This window comes from Lathyrus oleraceus, chromosome 6 (assembly GCF_024323335.1).
Source record: "Lathyrus oleraceus cultivar Zhongwan6 chromosome 6, CAAS_Psat_ZW6_1.0, whole genome shotgun sequence".
Taxonomy (NCBI): Eukaryota; Viridiplantae; Streptophyta; class Magnoliopsida; order Fabales; family Fabaceae; genus Lathyrus; species Lathyrus oleraceus.
Genome location: NC_066584.1, coordinates 378,853,886 through 378,865,021, shown reverse-complemented (window position 1 = coordinate 378,865,021; position 11,136 = coordinate 378,853,886).

The window sequence follows — 11,136 nt, the reverse complement described above, 5'->3', positions numbered from 1 at the left end:
TGTTAATCCAGTTTACTTTATGTTTCAAAAGAGGTGTTAATGATGTTTTTATATTAGGTTTTTGTATGACAAATTGATGCGCCCCAATGGTTTGGACGTGTCATTCGGATTCTTAGCACCCGCGACCGTCAACTTAGGTTTAATCTTAAGTAGACTGGATACCGTGACGGAGTACGTTCTTCGGATCCTCATGGACAATAAAGATGCGGAGAAGTTGTTTTTTATACCGTTTAATACCGGGTTAGCATTTCATTCTAAATTCATCTATTATAATTATTTTCCAAGTTACCATCTAACATTTGCCTAATCATTACAGTGGACATTGGTTGTTGCTCGCAATCAATCCTATCCGAGAAATTGTGTATTATCTTGACTCGTTAGGAAATGATTGGACAACATACCCGGATATGAAGGTCCTAATTGACACGTAAGTGAGAATGTTCAAAAAATTTCTTAGTTTATGTGAATTGTTCTAATTGTTTCATTTTTATTTTATTAGCGTCCTACAAGCTTTTCGGGCCCAACGAGATATCCAAACCTCAAGGAGGGGCGCCAACTCCATTACATGGATTAAAGTGGCGGTATATTTTTAATTACCACATTTTTTATTATATTAGTGATGACACTTGATAAAACTTAGGATTTATAATCCATATTTTTTTTCATATGTAGTGTCCTCAACAACGTAATCAAATAGATTGCGGGTATTTCATGTTGAGGTTTATGCGAGATACTCTTGCTTTGGGCTGATTAATGATTCCCACCGATGTATGTATTTCTAACTTATGAGTTATTTTTATATTTACACATATCTCATATAATTAAATAGTTGGAATTAATTCAAAATATGTTATATTATTATGTAGTACTTTGAGGAATTCAAGTGTGCATTTTATACAAAGGATCAAGTGGACGAAATCAAAGAGGAGTGGTGTCAATTCATGATAGAGCTCAATGTTTTGTTCATAAATTTGTGTAATTAATGTGTACATTTGTAGTATATGTAATGACTTGTAAATGTGTACATAAATTTGTATATATTTTGATACATTTAAGGCAAAATTGGTTTGAATTGGTATATATATATATATTTGTTAGCCAAAAATGGTAGAAAAAAGGCCAAAATGGCATATATAAAATGTGATAATTGTCTGTCAAAATCTGGTTGAAAACAGGTAGAAATTCTGGTTTATAAACCTGGAAAAAATGTGGTTTAAAACAAAAGCTTCAAAAATTTTCGTATACCTTAGACAGCGCTTTTGTAAAAAGCGCTGTCTAAGGGGGGGATTAGAAAGCGCTTTAGGCAAAAGCGCTGTCTAAGGGGGGGGGCTTAGACAGCGCTTTTTGAAAAGCGCTGTCTAAGGTATACCTAAAAAAATTAAAATAGGAGGGTCTTAGAAAGCGCTTTTGGCCAAAGCGCTGTCTAAGGGGGTGGGGCTTAGACAGCGCTTTTCAAAAGCGCTGTCTAAGGTATACCTAAAAAATTTAAAATAAGAGGGTCTTATAAAGCGCTTTTGGCCAAAGCGCTGTCTAAGGGGGGGGCTTAGACAGCGCTTTTAAGATTTAAAAAAGCGCTGTCTAAACCTTTAGCAGCGGAGGTTTAGACAGCGCTTTAAAGCGCTGTCTAAGGCTAAAAAAAGCGCTGTCTAAGGTCTTGTTTGTTGTAGTGTTTATAAGGAATTTTGTGATTTGAGGCTAATCAAAGTTGAAATTGGTAGGTAGTTTGGGGATTTCATTATCCTTCTTAACTCGATATTTTGAAACATATCTTTTGAAATAAAAACAATATCTATATGATAAAATAATACTCTCTCTATTTTTTATTATAAGTCATTTTTTAATTTTCATACGTATTAAAAAATATAATAATTGTGATATAAAAAAGAGAAATTATGATTTTTTTATAAAATTGTCATTCATTAAAGATATTGAAAAGACAAATTGACATAATTGAAATGAGAGAGAATAATAAATATTTAAAGGTATAATAAAAAAATAATATTAATAATTTATTGGTATTATAAACGACTTATATATTGTGGTGTAAAATACTTTTTCAAAGTAACTTATAATAAAAAATGAAGGTAATATACTATAAGAATAACTTATATGTCTACTATGTCTTTTGGACTTGGGTGAGGCTTAGTTTAAGAAAAATCACGTTCAAACTTTTATCAACTTGCAACTATTTAGCCTAAATAAATTTACTGGGTGAAATTCTAAGGCATAACCAATATTTTAAATTTCTATTTTAGAGTTAAAACTTAAGCTAATTATTTTAAATTATATTTGAATAATATTTTAATCAATCTCAATCATCAAGATTGTGGATTTTATTCCTCAACTGAAAGTTGACGAATTTGATCTTTCGTATTATAGTCTCTTTAGCAATACGAGACCCTTTGATTTCACATGATTTCATTTTTTTAAGTACATTGATTGTTAAATTTTAGTCCTTCACTTAATTGTCCAAGTATGTTATTGTGCATATTTGTTCTTGGTCTAAAAGGGTGGAGTTCAAAATTTCACAATTGCAACAATGAATGACTAAAAATGTGGAAAAAATTTCGGGGTAAATTGCATAAGAAAGAAAATACCAAGGACAAAAACCACTCAAAGAAAATTTAAGCCTTTAAGTATTTGATGCACATATGCTAACAAGTTCATATTTACATCCCAAAGTTCATATTTAAATCTTCTACTAAACACACAAGCTCTCATTCAAGATCACCATTATCCAATCTAACTTTGGGAGAAGAATGGAGCAGTAAGTGAAGGTTACCCTCCATATAAAAATATCGAAAAAGGTGTCAAAAATAATTGAATACCTACTACTTAATCACAAACACCCCTTCTAACCAACCATCATAAACCTTAAAAGATAAAATAATATTCCTCATGATCCTGTTATGGACAAACACATACAAAAATTTAGCATTAGCATCTCCCTCAATAAGCCATGTAGCTTGCACTTAACTTTGGTTCTCTAAAATAGTTGAGAATCTTTTGTCCTTAACAAATGACCAAAAGTTCGCAATGCTCTGGACCTAACCTTAATGTCATCCTTAGATATAATCCTCTGATCTAATGCTTTAAAAATTGGATTGAATCGACCGATTCAATCGGTTGGATCGGGAACCAAAGATGAATTTGGTTGGGTTAACCTTTCAAAATCGCTAGTGGGTCAAAATCGGACTAAAACCAGAAAAACCGGATTGAACCGTCCAAAACTTTTCAAACTAAATAACCGAAGTCGGTTTTGTAAAACCGCCTGGTTCTAAAAAAATCATTAAATTGACAATTTTTTAATTTTTTTTATAAATTTTAATATGTCAATATCAAAACTTAACATACATTCTCAATCAGAAAAAAAATTATGTATTTTTTTACAACCATACAAACTTCTAAGTTTTGTAACTCCATTATAGTTTTTCTTTCAACCACACTTCATCACTATCACACCGTCTCTTTCAAACATAGTCACGATATACAACTCAATATTGATTGTCGTTCAAGTCAATATTATTTGTTGTTGTCAATTAAGATTTATTTGTCATAGTTCAATTCAAATTCGATTTTTTTGTTGTTTAATAAAGTATATTAAATTATTTATTTTTGATATTTTATTTTATTTAATTTATGTATTCTTAATGATTTGAACTTTATTTTAGTTATTATATTTTATTATTTTTAATTTTGGTTTGAATTAGTTTAATTTAGTTTTTTATAATTCTTTAATTTTGTCAAATTGTTCTTAAATGAATGTCGAAATAAAATGTAGAGTTATGCTATGTTATTATATGTATTATCGACATTGTTCTATTAAATTTATAATGAACCAATTGAACCTTAAACCGTAAGTTTCATCGGCTCGACCTCAGATCCGATATTTAAAACATTGCTTTGATCTAGGGGTATTCGTGGTTCATGAACTGCACTAAATCAAACCACATTTATAGTTCAGTTCAGTTTATAATAACCATTTTACAAAAAATGCAGTTAATTGCTAAAATGATTTCAATTCAGTTTAAAACTAGTTTATAATCGGTTTGTATTTATAAACTAGTTTATAATCAGTTTGTAATTATAAATCAATTTTATAATTTGAACTCTTTTAAAATCAATTTTTTTAATTTCATAAAAAATAATTATTTTTTTAAAAAAAAAATTGAAAATATTTATATTTTTAAAAAAAGTTTTATTTATAAAAATTAATAAAAAAATCTCAATACCTATTTCTAAAATTTCATGCAAAAAAAAAAATTTAATTTAAATTCTTTGGGGAAAAAAATCCAGAATAAATTTTTTTCGAATTTTATTTTTGGAAAAATAAAAAATAATTATTTTATTTTTATATTTAAAAAATTTTGGGAAAAAATTTCACTACAAAAATTATTTTATTCTGAAATTTTTATTTTTCAAAAAAAATATTTTTTCAGAATTTTTTTATTTCAAAAAACAATAATTTTTTATTTTTCTAAAACAATATTTTTTTTATTTCAAATTAAATTATATTTTTTTAATGAATAAAAAAAATTATTTTCAGAAAAAAAATTATTTTTTATTTTATGGAATACAAAATATTTTATTTTCAGATTTTTTTTCCAAAAAAACTATATTTTTTTTATAATTTTATTTTTAATTTTCAGTAAAATATTTTTTACTTTTCATAATTATAAAAAAAAAAAAAATTTATTAAAAAAAATTATAACTAAAGCAGTTTATAAAAGAAAACTGGTTATGAATCGGTTTTAAATTGAATTATAATTGGTTAATTTAAATGGTTCAGTTCATTAATCATTCAAGTGGTTTAATTATTTTATGGTGCAATACAATTCAGTTTAGTCATATAACTTGGTTAACCATACTTATTCCATACTTTTAAGACTCCTTTTAGAGATTTGATTTTCTCTTTAAGAATAAAACTTTTCAACCATATATCATAGAATTAGATACGGTAGAATGGACCAACTCTAAAACTCTATTTAGGGCAAGATTTTGATTACTGAACCTAAACATCTTATGACCCCATAGTTAATTAGAATACTTTAGGATGATCGGACCAAAATAAGATATATCCCTAAGCAAAGTAACTGAGATGCCAACCCCCACTCAACAATCGAAAAACTCATTGAAAACAAGATCTGATCAAGCCCAATCACTGCCCCTCCACTAGGTAAAAATTAGTCAAATTCATCTGAAAAATAAAAATATTGAAGGATCTATTATCTATATTACATATAGAACTAAAAGATCTATCTTTCCCTATTATCTCCATATATATATATATATATATATATATATATATATATATATATATATATATATATATATATATATATATATATATATATATATATATATATATATATATATATATATATATATATATATATATATATATATATATATATATATATATATAATCCCCCAAAACACATCAGATTTCTCCTCCAAGATTTGCTATGCAAACAAAGATCGTGCCAAATAACCCTTTAGTAAAAAAAACAACCTAAAAGCACCACACTCGAGGCAAATAATTACATAGCCCATAATCCAACAAAGAGAACATGAGTCTATCCTTAGAATTACACCAGATCAAAAGAAGCCCCATTGTTACCAATATCAAGAATAAAACTCAATTCATAGGAATAATTTCCCCATAAGGAAGCTTAGAGCTGGATCATTATAAGAGTATAATTAATAAAAATACCGAATTAAAAATAGCTTTTGTTGAAGATTAGTCATGAAATATAAAATTTTAAATCTATTAATAAAAAAATGATAAAAAGAAATCATGTGAAGGGCCAACCGATTTGCCTTCGACCTCATATAAGGCTGTGTTTAAGTAGTGTTTTACGATGAATATTTAAGCATGGTTTTTTGGACTTGTTTGGTTCTCTTTAAGGGACGAACCTTTATGGAACCATCCCCAACATCCACTCTTCTCTTTTCTTGTATGCGTAAGTAATATTGGAACAGTAAACAACGCCATTTGGTATTAATGACATTTTTTCAGATGAGAGTGAGTTTAGTCTTAACAGTTGCATGATATGATTTATTTAAAAATATAAAAAATTAAAAATATAATAATATTAATTTCTAAATATAAAAGTGTGTATATTTCAATATAAAAGAAAGTGGTGTTTTATTTTGAGAGAGTGTTATTCAAGTTTTTTAATAATATCTTTTGGAGATATATAACTATATTGATTGTAAAATTGTTATTTTGATTTTATTAGATGAAATACAGGAGTAAGATTGCAAAGGAAGAGCCTCTAAACACAAACAATATTGATAGTTGTGTCGATCCATTTTCAAGGTGTAAAAAGCTAACAACTCTGATGATTGATTGTTGCACCCTAATAGAAAAAACAAAATTGTTTGTATCAAATGATACACTTTTCAAATTCATCATTTCCAAAATTCAATGAGTCTTGCTTTGGGTGTTTAAAGTTGTTGAATACATCCACCAATGTTTGTCTTGTTACAATTTTTATTTTTTATAGTCCTAATATGTTTGTATTTCATATGACGCGTTGGTGCACTCTATTTTGAACCTAAGCACCTATTATTTATCACCTTAATATATCGTGTATTTTGATGGAACATTTTTCTCTAATATAGGATGGTTTTTTTTTCTTGATTTCATCAAATCTAAAATCACTTAATTCATTAAATACTGAATTGGGGTATTCTTAAGTCATATATATGCTTTAAAAAGGGGATTAGAGGTTGAGGGAAAGATGAGAATTAGTTTCTCTCAATCAAACAGTAAAGACAATTGACTAGATGAAAGAAAATAGTCTCAGTTAGGGAGGTATTATAGTGTCATAAGATCTATATAACTAATTATTATTAGTCCATCAAACACATATTTTCAGCATCTCTAAAGTCTTATTTCTTTGCTACAAGCATAGTAATAAGAAAATGTAAAACTGAAAGTTTGAATTGTGTTAAAATATTTTTTGAACTCTTTTTAATATCCGTTTGATAAAAATAAAATATTATAAATAGAATGTAATTCTACATGCTAAACAAGTTTAAGTGATGCTTCTAACATGTACTATATAAAAAGCTAAACCATGAGTGAGAAACTCCTTCTCTATAGTTTTTACTGAAATCCTAATCAACTATTTCAAATCATGCTCTTTGAGTATTAAACCATGGGAGATCAGGGATGGGAGCAGGTTAAGAATAAAAGGGCTATCAAATGAGTGAAGACGAATTAATGAGGTTACATAGGCAGTTGATGACACTCTATCATCATGTAATTTTTATAAGTATTTACATTTTTTTTAGTCATTTTAACTTGAATTTGTTGAAGTTTGATTGAGAAATAGGAAAAAAAGGTGAAAAGTGATGAATTGGTAAGAAAAAGATCAAAAAATAACTGAAATTGTGTTGAGGCCATCGCGGTGAGATAAACACTCACTTCAAGATGAAAAGGGATTGTGGCGCAATGAAAAGCGACTGCGGCGCGATCTATCACTAGTAAAGCACATTGCAGCGACACATAAAGGTATCGTGGTGCAATTGGGGCCCTTTTCTGACATGTTTTGACTTCTATTTAAAGGAAAAACGTAGAATAAAAACGGGTTGGACGTTGTTGGTACAAATGTTTTACGGCAATGCATGTTTTGAAGCTCTGGAGCGAACATTTTCCACACCGGATACCAAATTCTAACTGGAGATTCATGTATTGTCTCTTTCTTTCTTCAGTTATAATTACTATGCATATGGATTATTAAATTTATATTTACTAGGGCTTGCTATATGAATATGTATGAACCTAGCAAATCAGATGTTTGAGTATTGTATTATTTTCATTTTTGATTAATTCAGTAGCGTTATTCAGTTAATTTCGTGTCCATTGCTTTATATGTCTTCACGAATTCATATATTGAACCTAGAAGTGTATCGATTACTGATAATAGCTATACAAGTTTGATCTAAACTAACTATTAAATTTAGTAATTTATTAGGAATAAGAAATTATAAGTTTTGGCCTAAGGGATAAGATAAGGGCGTAATAGTGTAAGATAATGAGTTATACACCAAGGAATTAGGTATAACATCTAAGTTAAACTGCCGTAGTTGTTGAGAAATCAACATGGGGAAAATAGACACCAATATCAATAGTGACATACACGGGATTCAAACACTGGTAGTGACATACGAGGATACCAGCCTTGTTTAGGACTCACAAATATAACACTACATAGTCCCTCAAGCACGAGGACTTTTCTAAGGGAGAACTATTTTCAAGGCCTCTTTCACTTGTGACATACATCCTTCATCCTAGGAAGAGTCCCCCAGCTGAAGATGACTTTTTATTAAGAAGTGAGTCCCTCAGCTTTAGGCGAGTCTCTGAGCTGAAGGAGAATCCCTCAGCTTTAGGCGAGTTCCTCAGTTGAAGGAGATTCCCTCAGTATTAGGTGAGATCTTCAACTAAAGGCAACCTTATTTAATGAGAGGCGAGTCCCTCAAGACAAATTTCCTTTAGAAAACTAAGTGGCCAGGTATATCTCAAATTTATTATGATAGGACTTCTGAAACGTCAAAACATTAATCCATTGTGGCGTCTTGAGTAATTAAGTGGAAAAAGGGTATAAGTGATATTTAATGCAACTAATGATAACATTCTTAAGGAAAGCCAATTTGGATTTTTTCACTTACACGCGTCTTTCAAGTGTAGCGACTTTTCTGCTTCTCGTGCCAGTTACCACATTGGGTGGATGTATGGTTTGCGTTGTTGGGTTTCTGATATATTGTTTTCGAAAAAAACCATTTCTTTCTTCCTTATGCCCTAATTTCTTCTTTCCTGAAAAATACGCGCACTAAGGGTGACATTAGGGAAAATGAAGAATCCCTTATTTCCCCCTGATAAGAGAACATTGTATAACCCGTAATAATGGGTAAGAAAACCAAACTCATTCATGTCCAAGATATTGCATCCTTGTACTCCAATACTGATATGATCAACAAGTTTCGCGGTGGCATTAGGTTCTCTAGTATAGGTCATGAAGAGGATGTGGTATTAGAACCATGTTTAGGGACATATATGGCCAATATGGATACCTCTATGGAGCTATTCGCTCCTTATTTTTATCTCCATCCACCTGTTATCCATGAGTAATGGCTCTTGATCCCTTTTACTTCCTTTGAGGTAGATTTCTTAGGGACCGTAAACGTCATTCCTTCCCATATTACTCTGAACGTATGGAGCATTCTTAGGGCTTTTCAAATAGTCTGTTGTAGTCTTGGAGTATCCCGTGTTGTGGGATTGTTCCTATCTTTTTATGGTATAAAGGTTCTTTCTAACAACGATTGGGTAACATTGCTCCCTTTATCAGACTATATGTTGAAGCCCTTTATGATGCCTTATGAGGATTGGAAGAGATATGTTTGTGCGAGTGAGAGGGCGAGATGATGCCTTTCTGGTGACTAAGGGGGAGATGAGTGTCCCTCTTTTTCCTTTATCATGAACACAAATTCCCCATATTATCCCAGGGGTGGACCCACACGCTCTTTCTCCCCTTGATCAGGAAGTAATTCAGACTTTGAAATGTTTCCGGACTCTGGATATGAAATGTTTCTGGACTCTGGATACTCACACCCTCGGGCCCAAGAAGACGACACTGAGATAGAGGAATATTTAAGTATATATTATGTTATGAAATAATACCTTTTTATCTTATGCTCATAATTGTGCTGATGAAAGTTTCTTTTCTGTAAGGGATATGGCAGATGTCTCTCTTGATAAGATAAGAGAACATTTGGTTAAGATGTAGATGGCACAACAACAGGCGTGTCCAATTCCGCCCCCTCCCTTAGAGCATAGCGGTTGGAGGAGGGACGAGGCAGTGTGAAACCTCATGAGCTATCAAGGCTCGTCTTCCCAAGATTCCATGGCGAGAGGAGGGCCCCTTTGGGCCTTCAGGTAGACTTGAGGTAGTAGAAGGGATGGATAAAACGAGGGGTGAATTTGTTCCTATCGAACCCTCTTTGTGGAATTATTGCGTCTTTAATGCGGTTGAGTTTTCTAATCTTCATTTTCCTTCCCGGAGAATTTTCCAGATGACTATCAGTCGCTCCTTAGCATGTCCTCCCATAGACTATCAATTTATTAGAATTATAACTTTTGAGAGGCCTTCTAGTGGGGAAAGCTCAGAGGAAGAAACATTCCCAAACTATCCAAGGATTTAGTCCAAGGCGAGTCGTGCAAACAAATATGCTCATGAAGGCGGAAGGGATGTAAGATTGTTGAGGGAAAAGCGAGATGTTGTTAAAGCGCTTACCCAAAAAATGGCCACTAAAGCTCCCGACTATCTCGAAGATGTGGGGCGTTTGGAGCAATTTCTTAATAGGACCTGCAACACTCTGGGGTTCCTCGAGGAGAGAGTCTGTCTACTCAAGGATGAAGTTATGGCAGTCTTCAGCCATCAATTTGGGAGGGCGAAAAGGAAGATCACTCTTCTTTATCTTGATTAGGACTTAAGCAAGATAGATCCATTTCATGTGGTTTAATATGGTTTATTAGTGGATGACAAGTAGTTACTCGTCCTATGATCGTATTGATCGCTTGATCATCTCTATGGGCTGAAAGGATCTCACATAGAAATTCAGTGTTTTGGTCACCTCTATGGGTAACAAGGAACTCACATAGGGATCCAACATATTGATCACCTTAATGGGCGACAAGGATCTCACATAGAGATCCAGTTTTTTAGTCGCCTCTATAAGCGACTGTTTCTCCAGCTAGCGGGTTTCCTGCAAAAAGGTAATAACCAACAAACATAAATTTACTAAGATAATAAAACGAGGTGCCTCATTAAAAACGACCTTCATGTAAAAAGCGCAGAAGGAAAAGAGTGCACCCCACAAGATAACTTGTTCTTACAATTGGCAGAGACGTAATGCTCGTCTATAAAAATCAACGGCGAGATAAATAAATAGTGGTAAATAAAAAGAATAAACGACAGCAATGCAGGTGGCTCCATAGAGAATTCCTTATAGCCCTTAAATATTTGATCTCCTATCTAGTTACAGGGGGAGATTCCTCAGCTTCATTGGCTCCTCCCGACAGATTTATTCCTGAGTTCACATTCCTAGATTTCACACCTAGAGTGTTAA